Raw genomic sequence first — 18339 nt, forward strand, 5'->3', positions numbered from 1 at the left:
TGGAAGGAGGACTCATTGCAGCAGAGATGGGCCTTTCTTTACATATTCATTCCATTTTTGTAAACGTATAGGCTGGCCTGATTTTGTTAACACACATGATACACTCTTACTTAGTGATGTATCAACTTTTCACCTACATTTTCAGTAGCCAGTCTAAGTCATCGGTGTTCTGAATCAAACACAGAAAACCACAGATGGGGCTCAATTTAGAGGATCTTCCAAAAGTAAAATATTCTTCGTATGTTGGGGAGGACTAATAACCTCTCAGGTATCTGATTTGTGAGTGTGGATACATATGCGTGCTTTCATTGTTGTTTGAATTGCTGGAGTCATCTGTTCAAAAGAAAAAGATAGCCACCACCACCAAAGAACAAAAGCGACACCTCTGAAGGCTCTTAGGCCCGCCGGTAGTTGTGACAAGTGATTAAAAGCGGAGTGGGGCTACGCCTCAGGAACTCTGACTCTCAGCTGCTCCCCTTGAACCCTGGGAGACTTGGTTTGCCATCAATTCTGCACAAAGTGAGGCTGTATTTTTCAGTTGAGAGGCAGTCAGGGGGACAGAGACAAACACCTTGGTATGTCAACCTTGAAGTACCACCTGGAGGGCGAGGGCCTTTCACAGTTTAATAGTGGACAGAATGTTATGGTGATGATCTGGGTCAGGTGGTGACTGAAGCAGTCACGGATCCTGAAACAACAGATGTCACAGTGACAGCTGTAATATCCAAGACTTATTTTTCTCCTTCAGCAGCAGAACCAAATAACAGGTAACAGATCTGATCCTACAGAGAAAGCACCGCCTTTCCTTTATTAGTTTGCTCACTTTGGCTGTGCAATATTAACTCCTTACACCATGTGTGCTAAATTTCAAGCTGTGCAATGTTTCCTTAAGATACAAAATGGAACATATGGTGCTAAAGGTAGACCTTTAATAGCTAAATTTTTTAAAAAGTTGCTTGTTGGCATTCCTGTCGCCAAATTCTCCTTGGTTCCCACTGAGAAAAATTATCTGCCTTTTAGAAGCCTACTGGCAAATTGGTAGACAATTACTGACAAAGTAGCTCTCTATCAATAGTGTGACATCCAGAATATCATGATTATAAATATGCCGTAGAATTTTTAAATGGCCCAATATTTGGATAAAGTATGAGACTATAAATTTCATTGATTTATAAAATATACGAAGTGGTTTTACAATATTAAACAATGAACAGATAAAACAGTGTCTAGCATAATACCTGACAGAGTAGACACTCAATAAATATTAGACAAATGAATAGCGTGTGATCCAACACTGCTTCTGGAGCTTTAGGTAACTGTGTCATTGCTTTTCAATGTTTATTACTTGTCCCCCCAACTTTTCTTAAGCCCTTAATACCATTCTACCTTTGTCTATATACGCCTTGCTAATTAATCCTGTTCTAAATAATACGATACACTGTTTTTTTTATTTGTTTGTTTTTAAAATATATAGGGTACAATAAAAGTGAAGCAAATGCCACAAGTTAAAGGAACTCTTAAGGAGTAACAAAAGGAAAAGCATCATTTAAACTGGACTTTCAAATGCCTTCCCTGACAGAAAAACAGCTTCTTGTTTCTCAACTGGTGTGGAACAGAGTAACTGTCCACTGTTGAGTGTCTCTGTGTTCCAGCCTGGGGCTTGGTGTCATCTTTTCGGGCCGATCACAAACTCCTCTGGAACTTGCTATCACAGTGTCACCTCACCCTTAAATTACCTGAGTAGGTGTATCTCAATAATACAGTTTACATCCCCACCAAATCTCATGTTGAATTACTATCTCAATAATGGAGGTGGGGAGCTGGTGGCAGAGGATTAGATCATGGAGGCATATCCCTCATGAATAGCTTGACACAATCCCCTTGGTGATGAGTGAGTTCACGCAAGATCTGGTTATTTAAAAGTGTGTGATACTTCTCGCTCTCTCTTTTTTTCCTGCTTTTACCATGCATTGTGCCTGCCTCTGCCTTGCCATCCATTAGGGAGGCTTCCTGTGGTCTCCCAAGAAGGCGAGCAGTTGCCAGTGCCATGCTTGTAGAGCCTGCAGAACCATGAGCCAATTAAACCTCTTTCCTTTATAAATTATGCAGTCGCAGATATTTATTTATGGTAACACAAGAATGGCCCAACACACATGGCATTCTTATCTTATCACAATCTTGTCTAGATTAGTAGAACTCATTCCAGAGGCACTTTCTCTATCGGTCCCAGAAAAATGGGGCAAAGTTTTGGAATTATGACTCAGGGCTCAAGGTCATTCCAGCTTCCCTCTGGTGGAAGTGAGGCAAGAACTGGTAAAGACATAGCTTCATGTCAATGACCCTTATTCTCATGAATAAAAGAGCATTATTCTCATGCTCTAATTGAGCATGCTCTAATTTGCTGGACCCTGGAGACATAAACAAGTGGAAAGCAGTATGTTTCTTTAGGAAACTTAGAAGTGTACACTGGCTAATACCTGACAACATAAGGTAGTTCATGAAAAACAGCCCAAATAGATGATATAGACAATAATTGTTGGAGGAGGGCATGCATGTCATAGAATGGAACAGTTGAGCATGACATCCAGAAGATATGGGAGAAAAAGAAGTAGGTTAAGACCAGAATCGTAAAGAGGAAAAACCATGAAATGCCAAAAAGGGTTAATTTCATCTGAAACCAAAGTAAAAACCCTGAAAGCAAAAGTAAAGATTTTTATATTCATACCTAACCTATTCTAAACCAAGCCAGCATGAGGAACTTCACAATAACAAGTTTGATTGCTTGTGATTGACAGGGCAGAAACTTTCAAATAATGTTGGAAAAGTTCCTGAACTTCTGGGAGTCTCTGACACCAGCCCTTCCTGCCTACCTGTGGGTGGCCCAATCTAATCATATGAGCGATTAGAACTTGATGTGGCAGGTCACCACCTAGGTGAGTCCTAGAAATATAACCAAACATGCAGTGTTAAGAAGAGAGAAGAAGGGAAAAAAACCCCAGAGAAATCCTCTGTGGGATGAAACCCAATTTTAAGCCTCTAGAGCATAGAAAAACCCCACTATTCATTAAGGGAGGTCCCACCAGCTATTTTCTCAGGCAGCTTGTATTCACATTAATGAATGAAAGAGAGAATTTTAATGTGTACCTCTGAGAGAAATAAGACCCCCAAAAATTCATTCCCCAGATCCCTCTGGGTTTTTTTCCCCGCTTTTCCCTTTTCTACTGCATAGTAATAAGGTTTCCTGGTTTTTGTCAAGGAAAAGCAGGGGAAGTCAGGTTCTGCCTTCACAGACACTCAGCACCAGATAGCTCTCCTTTATCTGTAGTCTGCTACTTCTTCCTGTGCTTCTAACCCAGACCCAGCCTCAGGCTCCATCCCGGTGGGGAGGGGGTCTGGAAACACAGGCCTCTCTGGCTGGGCTAGGGGGAGGCCAGGCCACTCATGGGAAGATCCTGATCATCCCTTTGGAACAAATCTCATAACACATCCCAATCTTGTCTCCCAGTGATTGATCCTGGTGTCTTTAACTTCCCTACCTCCCTCCAAATCAAAGAATACTTCTGCCTGAAATTATAAGAAAGGCTTAATAACTGGAGGTCAGAGTGTCAATCTTATTTGCCCTGTAGTATCCCTGAACTAGTAGAAAATCATATTTGTTTATGTTATAAATGCACTAAATGAGCTAATTATAGTGATCATAATTCACAATTAAAAACAAACACAGTTAGAAATTTCAAAGACTTTCAATATCTTTTCTTTAATCATTCACCCAGGCTCAAAATATGCATTTTTTAGATTAAAGCATTAAAGTTGCTAATTATATTCTCAGAACTAACAATTATTTCTTTACCCTTTTACTACCTTCTTCTGGCAACAAAAAATGTCAGCGCTGATTTAATTTTTGTTATTATAGGATTAAAAGAAGTTTCTAAAAATGCAATTAAATTTGCCCTATAGCTAGAGTAACTTCCCTATCAGCATCCAAAACCTCTTCCCTAAAACAACAGCACAAAAAATGATTCAGACTTTCTTGACTTTTCTGATACATTCCTTCGGTGATTATCTCCAATAACAACTCAACCATTTTAATGAAACTCCCTGCACATCACGTCCTGGTGAAAGGTAGAACATATTAGATTAATAAAGAAAATGAAAGTTAAATTGGCTGTTGGAGTCTGAAGCCCTGCCCGTGTCATGCATGGGTTCTTCACCTTTGGGAACCTAGTTCAACTTCAGCCTGAGGCCCTAAGTGAAAAGTTCAGTAGTCTTGAGTACGTCCCCACTTAATAAATCACAAAATCAATTATTTTATGGTGGTACACTTGGTAACCTATGCTCAGACAGAATCAAGTTTTGTTCCCACTGGGGATTCACCAATTATCTACTCAGTGAATTATTTTCAGATAAAGCAGAAACACCTGCTGTCAGCAGAGGGAGTATCTGCCTAATATGGGTATCATTCTGAGCCTGACGTGTTATTGCATTTGTCACGTGCAGGATGGCACTGCGAGACTTTGGATGGATTTATCACATTACAGAGATGCTTGATGGGACATTGGAGCATGATTCAGTGCCCAAAGTTAGTGCTAAAATGCTGTAGCAAAGAGATCCAAAATGAAGCCACATAAAAATTGGGGAAGGGGGTAATCAAGTGTGCAAATGCTGCAACTCATCTGTCTTGCCTTATTTCCAATAAGTCAGCACATATAAAAATTGTGATAATTCAGCACGATTTCCTCTTACTGGCTATTGACCTGGGCCAGATTCAAAGTAGGAACCGAAGAAGGGCTCCACGGACTTTGATTCCAAGAATGGAACAAAGGTCAGACTTGAGACAAGCATAGTTTACGAGGACTACTGCCCCTAACCATTGACTCAGGTGGGACTTGAATTATTTGAGTCTCTCTTTTCCTTCTCAGAAGTCAGTCAATCTCAAAACAACGATGGCATTTATTTTTCTCTTTTGCAAAATTAACAATATCTGAAACTGAAGCAAAAGAACAAACACAACATGTAAGGTATCTCTACAAGCTCACTTGCATTTCAAAATCCTAAAGTTGTAACTCATGAATGCCAGTTCTCATGATGAATCAGTCCAGGAGCATTTGTGTGGAACATCTAGTACGGCATGCAGAGTACTATTTGACCTTACAGAAAGAACAGGAAAGGATTAGGGAGGGCTGAGTAATATGATACTGACATATCGATGTGTTCCTTTTATTATATATTCTTCACTGGGATAATTGCCTATCAAAAGCGCACAGTGAGAAACCATGGAGAAAAGTATCATTTCCTGGTCATGAGCACAGTTTCTTGAATCAGATAGATTTGGATTCAAATCCTAGATCTACTGAATTATTAGCTATGTCATATCAAGCATTTATTAAATTATTTAAGCCTTAGCTCCTTTACTCTCAAAATGAGAATAGTGGTTTATAAGGTTATCATGAGGATTATTAATAATATATGTATATAAAGGTTTATTTTTTTATTTTAATTTTTATTATTATTTTTTCTGGCCAATGCTTGTTCTTTGCTGCCCTGAATTAAGCCAGTCATATTCATTCATTTCTGCACTGTTGTGGCTACTTTCTTGCCACAAATGCAGAGTGTATGCAGAGTGTATGTCTAGTTGGCCAGCAAATGCCTAAAATATTTCTCATCTGGTTCTTTTTTTTTTTTTTTTTTGAGAGAAAGAGAAAGGGGGAGAGAGAACAGAAGTCTTGCTCTATTGCCCAGGCTGGAATGCAATCTAAAAATAGGTATTAAAAACCTCTTTTATGCCAATAATTGTGCTTAACAGCAGAGACAGGAAGGAATAAGGGAAGAAAATAACAAACAGCCAACCAATATTTCATTTAAGTCTGTGAAATGCTATGCAAATGCTGAAGAGTGATTTACTTCCAATTATGTGGTCACTTTCGAAATAGGTGTAATATGATACTGAGAAAAATGTATGTTCTGTGGACCTGGGGTGCAGAATTCTATAAATATTCACTGAGTTTACTTGTTCCAGGTCTGAGTACAAATCATAGATGTCCCTGTTAATTTTCTATCTTGTTGATCCGTCGAATATTAACAATGTGGTGTCAAAGTCTCCCACTATTATTGTGCGGGAGTCCAAGTCTCTTTATAAGTCATTAAGAACTTGTCTTATGTATCTGGGTGTTCCTATATTGGGTGCATATGTATTTATGATCATTGACTCCTGTAGTTGCATTGATCCTTTTACCATTATGTAATGTCCTTCTTTGTTTCTTTTAGTCTTTGTTACTTTAAAGTCTATTTTGTCAGAGATGAAAGTTACAACTCCTGTTTTCTTTTTCTTTCTTTTTTTTTTTTGCTCTCCATTTGATTGGTAAGTCTTCCACCAACCCTTTGTTTTGGTTCTTTGTGTGTCCTTGCTTATGAGATGTATCTGGATACAGCGAACTGATGGGTTTTGACTTTTTATTCAATTTGCCTATGTCTTTGATTGGGGCATTTAATCCATTTAAATTTAGGATTAATATTGATATTTGTGAGTTTAATATTGTCGTTTAATGCTAGCTGGCTATTTTGCCCATTAGTTGATACAGATTCTTCATTATGGAGATACTCTTTACCTTTTGGTAAGTTTTTGGGATGACTGATACTGGTTGTTCCTTTCTATGTGTAGTGCTTCTTTCAGAAGCTCTTATAAAGCAGGCCTGGTGGTGATGAAATCTCTGAGTGCTTGCTTGTTCATGAAAAATTTTATTTTTCCTTCATTTATGAAGCTTAATTTGGCTGGATATGAGATTCTGGGTTGAAAATTCTTTTCTTTGAGGATATTGAATATTGACCCCCACTCTCGTCTAGTTTGTAGGGTTTCAGCTGAGAGATCTGCTGTGAGTCTGATAGGCTTCCCTTTATGGGTAACCTGACCTTTCTCTCTAGCTGCCCTTATAATTTTCTCCTTTATTTCAACCCTGGTGAATCTAACGATTATGTGTCTTGGGGTTGCTCTATTTCAGGAATATCTTTGTGGTGTTCTCTGTATTACCTGAAGTTGAGTATTTTCCTGCCTTACTGGGTTAGGAAAGTTTTCCTGAATAATATCCTGAAGAATATTTTCCAGCTTGGATTCATTCTCTTCATGACATTCAGGTATACCTATCAAACATAAATTAGGTCTTTTCACATAGTCCCATATTTCTTGGAGACTTTGCTCATTCCTTTTTACTCTTTCTTCTCTAATCTTGTCTTCTCGTTTCATTTCATTAAGTTGGTCTTCGACCTCTGATATCCTTTCTTCTGCTTGATCAATTCGACTGTTAAAACCTGTGCATGCTTCGCGGAGCTCTCGTATTCTTCAGTTCCATTAATTCGCTTATATTCCTCTCTAGATTGTCTATTCTCATTAGGATTTCATCAAACCTTTTTTCAAGGTTCTTAGTTTCTTTACATTGGGCTAGAACATGTTCTTTTAACTCATAGAAGTTTCTTATTATCCACATTCTGAAGCCTAAATCTGTTAATGGAACGCACTTGTTCTCCATCAGGCCTTGTTCCCTTGTTGATGAGGAACCGTGATCCCCCGTAGAGGGAGAGGCATTCTGATTTCGGGTATTCTCAGGCTTTTTACACTGGTTTCTTCCCATCATTGTAAATTTATCCACCTGTCGTCTTTGTAATTACCGACTTTCAAATTAGGTCTCTGAGGGGACGTCCAACTTGTTGATTCCCAGCGCCGGAATCTGAGCAACCCACTGCACCAGCCAAAACAGCGGCGTTAAGTCGTGGTGCTTTTCTGCCTGGGAATCTCCAGTCTGGCTTCCCTCTTGAGTCTCTTTTTCAATCAGCTGAATAGGCAACTCTGCCTTCCTGGGGCTCCAAACATCGAACAAAAGGGGACCCAGTCCCATTTTCTCTGCACCGAGAACCACTGGGCCGGGAAAACCGCCGCTCTGGCGACCCGTTGGGCTCCTCCGCTGGGAATCTCCTGGTCTGTGAGCAACAAAAATTTGTCTGAAAGTGTGGTGTCCTCTCATTTTCTGCGCTTTCACTGGGAGCTACAATCCTGAGCTGTTAGTAATCAGCCGTCTTAGATCTCTCCCTCATATATAAAGGTTTTGCATGATACTCACCACATAGTAAGTACTCTTAAATTTTTCTGTTCTTTTGGTGGTGGTGATAACTGTTATTGTGTTGTTGTTGTTGTTATATTATTAATTGAAAAGAACTGGATGTGTAAATAGAAAATGGTGACTCGGGATGATTCATAAAATTCTTGGTTGAGAGAACCAGTGGAAGAAACTGATAGGAACTAAGTTTGAGGCTGAAAGGAAAGGAGGTAATGGGTTTAGAACAGGCATTAATCTTGTCACAAAGAATACTAAAGCAGCTCTCAATGATCTTTGCTAATAGAAGGGAGAGGAATAATCTAAAACAAGAGCTGACTCGACAAGTTGGCATTTAAAAAAATTGAAATCCCAAGAAAAACACAGACATGTAACCTGTCAGGTTCTGTTCTGCATTCCAGCTCTGTACTTGGTCCTGTTGCTGGCAAGTGCCTGAAACTCAACTGTACCTCTGACAGAGAACTTCACCGTCCTGGTGATGTAACTGCCACTCTCACAGAGCCCCATGGGCCACACCATAGAAGAGCTTCACTGGGACTCAGCCCAGCATGAATTGCTCAATCACCTTCCACCCCAAGTGCCCTCCCCTTCAGCTCCCAAACTTATCATTTTAAGGCCAGGAAGTCTACTCATCCTAAAGCAAGCCCTGCTTTCAGATACCTTACTCTATCCTAAATGTCTAACCTCCATGCAGACAAACAAATTTGCTTTAGCAAACATAGTCACTCTAGGCCTGGCCTGTCTTCTGAATCTCCGATTCCAAGCTTCAATCGTTTCCCCTCTGCTCTTCTCCTCCACCATTGCTGTTATTGGCCAATGTTCTCAGCCTTGACTAGCCTCCACTCTATGGGCAATTAGAAGAGGCCAGTGTTAGTGGGAATTTAAGGGGAAACCTTTAGATAAAGTTCAAGCTGCTTATTCCGAAGCGTGAAGTTAAGGCAGGGTGCAAGTCTGGGAGGAACTTTAGGTAAATACCAGTCCTGCATGCAGTCTTTCCAGATGACCACCACAAATGTTTACCTCTTCTTCTAACTCAGGCTTTAATAGCTGAATTGTATGATTTTACAGAAATCCAACAAATAATTTTCAACAATGATTTATTAATTCATTCCTTCTACAAATATTTATGCTAGCAAGTACTGTCCTAAGTCCTGTGGGGAAGAGAGGCTAAGGTAGATACACAAATATCTAGGCCAGTGGTTCTTACCCAGGTACAATTTTGCCCCCAGGAGACACTTGGCAAAGTTTGGAGAAAGTTTTGGTTGTTATAACCAGTGGGGGATTTTACTGTCATCTAGAGAGTAGAGGCCATAAATGCTGCTAAACATCTCACAGAGCACCATCCCCCACGACCAAGAATTATCCAGCTTCAGATATCACAGTGCCGAGAATGAAAAACATGACTTCCACTCAAGCCATTAGAGCCCACATTCAATAGGCATAGACAAAGGAAAAGACAGTGGAAAAGGAAAATTCGCTTCTGTTCGGGGGTTAAATCTAATTTGTAAAGGTCTAAAGAAGAAAGTAACCTTTGACTGTGGAGAAGTCAAAGTTTTAAAACTATGTTGAGGTCTAAGGGGAGCTCCAATTGTAAACAAAACACCTAGAATCATTTGAAAAGTAGGATGAAGGTGGGAAGAGGAAACGCATTTATCAAGGCCTCAAATATCAGGGTAGACAACTTGCTTTACAGTTGTCAGAGACTATTCATTTGAAACACCAAATTGGTAAATGTTAAAAGAACTAATAATTTTAGGCCCTGGTATACATGCTGTTCTTTTATTTCAGAATCAAATAAATTTGGCATTGAAAATAGATTGTAGACATCCTTTGGTCAAATGTCCATGTTTGACAGGTAAAGATACTGAAGCCCAGCATCTTGAGAGCTACCTCTCCCACAGAGCCAGTTGTGCAAAAGCTGGCATTTCCATTCACGCTCAGCCTAATTCTTTTGCCACTCTTTGCTGACTCCAGGAGGTGCTACCATGTGCGTTTTTAAGGCTCTAATTTGCACTGCATTGCCTGTCTTTAACAAGTGCTCACAATAGGACTCCATGTGGGCTAGATTGGAGGAAGGATAACTGACAACTCTCTGTGCCTCTCCACTGGTCTAAGTGTTATAGAGAACGAGGTGGGGAACAACCACATCTCCACACTCAGTTGTGGGCATTTCAGAATCACTTGAGGGTTGTCTTCAAGTTCAACACATTTCTTTGAGATTCCAATATACCACCTAGAGATATCCTGAGGCATCTATTTCCTAACTTCTGAGAATCCCTGCTTTAGAGAACCATTTGAGTGGGAAGAAAGGTCGAGAGAGAGTAATATGGGCTTTAACAGGGAGTCTAATCTAACATATTAAATTCCAAAGTGACTTAATAGTTCCACTTATTTGGATTTCTACATTGAGGGATAGTTTTAGCACTGTATTATTATTAAAGTACTCTCATGACACTTGTTCTTCCAGAGTCCTCCAAAATTCTAATGATGTATTTATTTTTAAAATACAATTAAATCAGTTTCATTTTGACCTCCTACCACCTACCTTTTCTGATGTAGCAAGTTAAAAATCTTTCAAAGATCAGGAGCTCAAGTAAGCAAAAAAGAAACAAATGGTTTATTAGTGGTGGAAAGATTGGGCATGGCTGAGTTACATGTGCTTCTCATGTTTTCCTCTACTAGGATGTGTTTAGTTAACAGTCTTCTATATGCAAACTTAAGTACTAGGTTAAGAGTCAGACTGCATCACTTCAGCTCCTGGTTCTGGCACCAAATCACCAAATAATCTTGGTCCTATCATGTAACTTGTCTGTGCTTGATATAAATGTTGAGATAATAAAATTAGCTGATATACATAAATCGCTCAGAGCAGTAGCTGGCACATAGGAAGTACTATTTAATTCCTATTTAAGTGTTAACTATTACTATTTCTTTTAAAATAATTTTGAGGCACCATTTTAAGACATGTATTGGTTTTTCTTTACATGTGATGGTGCAGGGGATTCCTCCCTGGCTCAAGGGTTTGAGCGGAAGTCCTGAAAAGGTCTTTTCAAACCCACGGCCTTCTCCCCAGTGGCCCTCTAGGGGTCTTAGGGAGCTCTAACTCACTTCACGCTGCTGCACACAGGTTCCCAAGCAGGAGCTCCAGAGCCCCCAAGATCATGAGTTTCTTTATTATTTCTCAAATTCTAGTATAAATCACTCACTTACTTGTAACAAGGCTACAAGTATAGTGCCTGGCACATAGTAGGTTGTTGTTAGTAAAATGAATGGACTATGCTGGTGGTTTTGTTTCTGCCCTTTTGGATGTAATTATATCAGCAGCGTGCTTATGCTGTTCTGGAAAGAAGATCAGTTTGTGTTAATGCATGTCTCTTGTGAATAAAAATGGGAAAGTAAATTAATCATGTCTTTAAAAAATACAAATTGTTCAGTGGACTATATCTTTTAAAATATTAAGTCCATGTTGAAGGAGGGGCTAATCAAAGCGAGCGTCATTGACTAAAAGGTTGCAAATTGCTGAAGTCTAATGTGTTTCCTGCATTTTTCTCATTTTCTTGTATGTGGTTAAATGTCTCTATGAAATAAAATAGCATTAATATATCCAAAAAGCAAGCCCAGCAGTGGAATGGGAAGAACGGTGCCTGGCTGGTGCAGAATGCATGGTTGAGATGTAATCTTCTATGTGCAAACTTACCGTGCCAGTTGTTTTATTTAGGGAGAGAAAGGAGGGGGGATGCATTAGAGAGAAAGTCCACAGCATAATTAGGAAACAATCAACACGTTTTTCTTGCTGTCCTAATTTTTTCTTCACTTTAAAATGCTCCATTGAGTTTAATTAAACTTGCCCTAGGCTTATAAGCCCAGCAAACTGGGGAACATTTTTTTGAAACTCGCTTTCCTGTCAGAAAGGTTTTCTTCAAGCTGGCCCAGTACTGCTGAACTTCAAGGTTTCAGGGGATGTTAAAACAACTGCAACCAAATTAATGTAGATTATCTTTATTTTTTCCTATTGATTTGAGCAGAGGGGATGGGAAGCTACGCACCGCCAAATAAAAGGCTGCTACAAAATTATTAAAGATGCTTAGTTTGGGAAGCAGAGAGTGGGAAGGTGGCTTCATGTGGCTATGAAGGACAGAGAAAGAGAGGGATAAAGCGGGTACGTAAATTATAATTACCAATATTCCGATGGACTGGCCTTAGGGATACCATCTCTTTCCCTTTTGGATGTTACCGTCTTACTTTGCTTTGGGAAATCACCACTTTTCTTTCCCATGTGGTCTTGTGAAACTGTTAACCATTTTGGTCTGCCCTCAACCAGACCCCACCCTCCTCCTTGACAAGGGGGTAGACAGGAAGGTGACCATTCTGGACCAGTGACTCTCTCTCTCTCTCTCTTCCTCTCTGCTTCCTGGGAATTTGAATCTTCATCAGAGAAACACGTAATCAGAAACTTGATATAAATCATTCTAATTTCAAGGCCATGTAGACTTTGTCCATGGGCCCCAACTAAGATGCCTTATAGTCTCAGACTCCAGCCCTTTCTAAATAAAGGATGTCCAGTTTTTCATTGGATTTTGTGTTTTTCAGTATTTATATTTCTTACATTGTACAAGGTTATGCTAAGAAAATGAAAAACCCCAAAATCTTAATGGTTTACAACAGAAATTTGTATCTTTCTCATGTTCAAGGTTGGTTGTAGGTGGCCAGGAGCTCTACTTTGTGTACTCTTCCCTCAAAAATGAAGGTGTTACTTCTGTTTGGAAAATTGCTACTCTTGTAGCAGATAGAAAAGAGCAAGGTGGCAATTGCATGATGCTTACCAAACCCTCTGCTTGGGAGTAGCATGTGTTATTTCCTTCTGTTGGCTCAGGTTAGCCTAACATCAGAGGGGATGGAGGCATCCTTCTCTTCTAGGGAGGAACCTAATAGAGGCCCAAAGAGAAGGGCAGCAGATACTTAGAATAATAATACCATTTGAACACCAGTCTGCCAAGTATCAACTATGTAACTGTGGAGAAATTTCTTAACCTAGCCGGGCGTGGTGGCTCACAACTGTAATCCCAACACTTTGGGAGGCCAAGGCAGATGGATCACTTGAGGTCAGGAGTTTGTGACCAGCCTGGCCAAAATTGTGAAACCTCATCTCTACTTAAAATACAAAGATTGGCTGGGTGCGGTGGTGCATACTTGTAATCCCAGCTACTTGGGAGACTGAGGTTATAGTGAGCTGATATCCCCCCACAGCACGCCAGCCTGGGCAACAGAGACAGACTCCATCTCGAAAGAAAAAGAAAAAGAGAAAGAAATTTCTTAACCTCCCTGAGCTTCAATTTTCACATCTATACAGCAGTGCTCACCAATATCCAGCTCCCTTTTTTTTTCTAGGCACGTGGAAAACTGCACATCCTAACACTTCATAGTTGGTTGGGACCATGTGACAAGTCCTGACCAATGAAATGAGGAGAAGGACTAAGTTCTGTTCAGGATAAGCCCAGTGAGATTCTCCACAATCTGTCTTCCCTGGCTGCAGCAGCCAGACCACCAGAAGTTTCCCTGGGCACAGTTTCTGTCAATGTGGGTCTCTGAGTGACTGCGTGAAGCAGAGGAAATGTCCTGCTGCTGATATAAGCTGGACACTGCCATGAGAAAATAACGTAGTACTGTTATGCTAAGAGGTTTTGAGGTTAATTTGTTTTCACAACATAATCTAGATTTTCTAATGAGTACAGAAATTGATAGTGATAATATATTTGCTGTTATTAAATTCCTTCCTCTTGAAATACCTGGAGTAACATCTGTTTTCTAGACTAATATGACTGATACAAGTGCCTAACCCAATCAGGAGTTGATGGGGAGAGACATCTTATTCAAAGTGACACCTAAGCTATGTCTAAAATAATGAATGAAATAAGTGAAGGGGAAGAGACATTCCAGAGTTTACATCATGAACAAGGGCAGGGAACAGCATCATGGGGATTTATATTCAATACTATCTACTGAAGTTATAAAAAATGAGGTTGGAGAGATAAAGAATTTTTACTCCAGTTAAGGCCATGAGAGGAGGAAGATCTTGTGTCCAATGTTAAGGTGTAGGAAGTCACATTACATGAAGGTAATGGAAAGAATCATTGATGGATATTAAAAGGGAAAGACAGAGGTGATTATACATGAATTTTAGGTAAATCCCTCCATCTACTACATGAAGGGTAAATTCAGGTGATGTATTAGTAGAAGAAAGGAAGACTAGGGAGCCCTTTAGAAGTGATAGTCCTGAAGAAAGTTAATGAAGACTTAAACTAAAGAAAGAGTAAAGGAGATCAGACTAGGGAACAAACAAATAATATTCTGTGCATTCAATCAGTGATACTTGTTGAACTATTCAATGTGGTCATGAAAAAAGAGAAGAGTTGAGGCGTGATTCTCGGGTTTCTAAACTGAATGGCTGGGTGAGTGAGACCCCTGAAATGAGGAGGATATTACTGGAGGAGCACATTTGGGTAATGCATTCAATTTGTATTTATTAATGTGGAAGCATCACAGGCATATTCACCAGACAGATATATCCAGGAAAAAAAAGAATATCTGTGATTAAAACTCAGGGCAGAATTCTAGACTTAAAATATAGGTTTGTAGATTTCAAAACCATTCATCTACAAGTGGCAGCTGAAACCATGGAGGGGAGGGAGATCATAACAGAAGTTTGGAAGAGTCATGTTCTGGGAGAACATCAAAATTAAGACTGGAAATCACAAATTAGACATAAAAACGGGACGATCAAGGAGAACAAAGTGAAGTATAGTCGCATAAAGTGGTTGATATGGTTAGGCTGTGTCCCCACTCAAATCTCAACTCGAATTGTAAACCCCACAATCTCCATAATCTCTACATGTCAAGGGAGAGAACAGGTGGAGGTAATTGAATCATGGGGGCAGTTTCCCCCATGCTGTTCTCATGATAGTGAGTGAGTTCTCATGAGATCTGATGGTTTTGTAAAGGGCTCTTCATCCCTTTGCTCAGCACTTGTTCTTCTTGCCTCTTGTGATGAAGGTGCTTTTCTTCCTTTTTATCTTCTGCTGTGATTATAAGCTTCCTGAGGCCTCCCCAGCCGTGCTGAACTATAAGTCAATCGAACCTCTTTCTTTTATAAATTACCCAGTTTGAGGCCGTTCTTTATAGCAGTATGAAAACAAACTAATTTGGTGATAATAATAAAAATGTCAAAGCAGAGTTTTGGTGACCTATAATCTGAAAAAGGTCCACTGGGTTTGACAACAAGGAAGATTGCAGTAGGATTTAGGAAGGAATTAGAAATCAATAGAAATGGGAAATAGTAGTCTGTATATATTTTTTAAAGGATGATGACAAGAAAGCTATATGAGATCAATAGAAGAAAATTTTGAACATGTTTCTAAGCTTCAAAGAAGCAATCCTAAAAATAAAGTTAGAAGTTATTCATGGTAAAGATAGAGAGCGATGGAGTAAAGCTTCTGTGGGCAAATGAAGAATCAGAGTCAAGAATAAAGGTGGAAGTTTGGCTTAGAGCATTAGAGACATCATGTCATATACAACTAGCAAGAGGGAGATGAGTAACATTGTGGATAAAGAAAATCTGCTGGTAGGACTTAGAAAAGAAATGTCAGAGGTCAGTAGGGGGTAACAGACTGAAAAAAATGGAAGATTCAAGAACTTTGAGGTCTCTAATAACTTAAAGAACAGTGACCTAGTGAGTGACTTAACATGATTAGATAACTAGGAAGTTATGACAGGAATAATTAAGATACAGCCTCACTGAATTTAGGATCATGGAACTGACACAGTTCATTCTGGATGGACACAAGTTCAGGGAGTATCTATAGCAAAGAGAGGGTGAAATGAAATGTAGACAAAGACTTTAGAGGTGAACAAGCCAAGAATCCTTAAGTTTAGAGTGTTTACATGGTTACTACGCATGGATTCACGGTGTCACTAAACTTGGGGTGACTATGAAGACTGTTTCAAAGTCTTTAGTGATCAAGAGCTAGGAAAAATGAGTTGGTAAGAAAATAGCAGTGGTCATGACCTATGTGACTAGGGACTATTAGTTGAGAATAAAGGAATATTGGTTGAGAAGTCACATGAGGAATAACAAGACTATCGAGTCCATTCCCAAAAGTGTTTCAGTCTGAATGATAAAGCCTACAGTCACCCTAACTAGAAAAAAAAGGATTTGTAGAAAACACTCATGTTTCAGCTAAGAAAGAAGGTGGGAAAAATATTTTGTGCCTAGATCCATGATGTAAAAAGAAGGTTAATGAGGGGATTTTCTGGGGATGTTTTTATGTGTGTTTCTTCAAGTTCCTCCATAACTGACTGCACGATACTGCCCTCCTTTCTTTTTGCTTTAGAAATTCTCTTCAATAGCTTGTCATTCTATCCTTACTGTCCCCATGTCAAAGGCCTCAATTAATACTCCTATGTATATCTAGGTATTCAAAGGCCCAGTTTGAATTCTACCTTTGTTATTAAGGCTTTTCTGAATATATAACAACCTTTGGACTTTTCCATTTTATGAACCACTATGCGCTTTTTGGGTATGTCAGTGAGGGGTACATCATTATATGCTGCTCATGAATCACTGTGTTGACTTTGCTTTCCTAAACAGCTGCAAGTTCTTTGAGGACATAATACGTATTGTGGCTACTTACTGCTTTGGCCTCACTTTACTTCTCGATCTCCATTTCTCTGGAAGAATCCCCTCTTGACAATTTTAGCTATATGTTTTTGTTGGAGATAAAAAGTGCTGGTTAAAATATTTTACCCCATCCCTCCAATCACAGAAATAACCAGATCACCAAGGCTAGGCCAATTATAATACTTCATCCTGGTAGACATGGTGATTTGTTTGTAGGGTAACTAATAAGAGTTCTTCTCTTGGATTTTCCAAATGGGAGCTGGAAGGGAAAGAAAGACACCCTGTCTCTGTGTTTCTCAAGATGTTGGGATGGGACCTCCTAGCTAATGACAGATGTTTTCTGAGATGGTTAATTTTTTTATGTCAACTTTACTTAGGCCATGGAGCACATGATATTTCGAAAACATTATTCCGGATATTTCCATGAAGGTATTTTTGGAAGAGATTAACATTTAAATTGATAGAATGAGTAAAAGAGATTGTCCTCCCAAATGTGAGTGGGCCTCATCCAATGAGTCTAAGTCCTGAACAGAACAAAAAGGCTGACCATCCCTTGGGTAAGAGAGAATTCTTTCTTTCTGACCGCCTTTGAATTAGAAAGTGGCTTTTTTCCTTTGTGTTTGGACTCAAATGGAAACATCAGCTCTTCCTGGGTCTCAAGCCTTCAGACTCAGACTAGAACTAAACCATCTTGTATCCTTGATCTCTAGCCTGCTCACTCACCCTGGAGATCTTGGGACTTGCAAGTCTCCATACTCTTGTGAGTCAATTCCTTATAATTAATAAACAAGCAAATAAAAGAGAATAAACTGACATCTAGAGATAGGAGGAAAAGAGAATAAAGGCCATGACTTTAAGACATCAAGTCTCCTGTTTTTATTTTATTTCTGATGCTTCTAGGTCATGGCTATTAGTATTGTTTCCTTCAGTTTTGTGAGCTAACCCAGAATCTTCCAATAAATTCCTTTGGTGCTCTAATTAGCTTGAGCTGTGCTTCGATACTTGCAACCAAAAGAACCCTGACTAAAACAGTGTATGTCTTATGTGTCTATATTTTCTTTAACACTCAGGACTGCGCAGAGCTTATGTTTGATCCAATAAAAACTTTGATTGATTAATTGATTGATATCGGAATTAGATTACTCCTTTGCTCAGTTTGTTTCTTGTTAGACTCCTAGCCTTCTCAATATTTCATTCTGAGCCTTATATTGAAGATAATTTATCCAGGCTTCTCCTAGGAGATAATCCAACTCTGAGAACCAAGACCACTGGCAATAAACAGCCTAGTTTCACAAAGAATAAGACAGATTAGACTAACTAGAAACGTTTTGGCTGACATCACAAAGATTACATTAGCCAAAGGGAATGTGTTAGATGATTATTTGATCTTGTGTGTTGATAGTGTACAGAGTAAAGTGCTGGATACAGCATCTTGTGAAATCTTGATAGCTAAATTAATTTAAATTAGCTGAATATGTAGATCTTAAATATCTGAAATAGTAAACATGAGATGAATATAATATAGAAAGGTAGGTGTTAGGTTGGATTGTACAGACTGTCTAA

This window comes from Sapajus apella, unplaced genomic scaffold, assembly GCF_009761245.1.
Source record: "Sapajus apella isolate SASKATOON/1434 unplaced genomic scaffold, GSC_monkey_1.0 scaffold64, whole genome shotgun sequence".
NCBI lineage: Eukaryota > Metazoa > Chordata > Mammalia > Primates > Cebidae > Sapajus > Sapajus apella.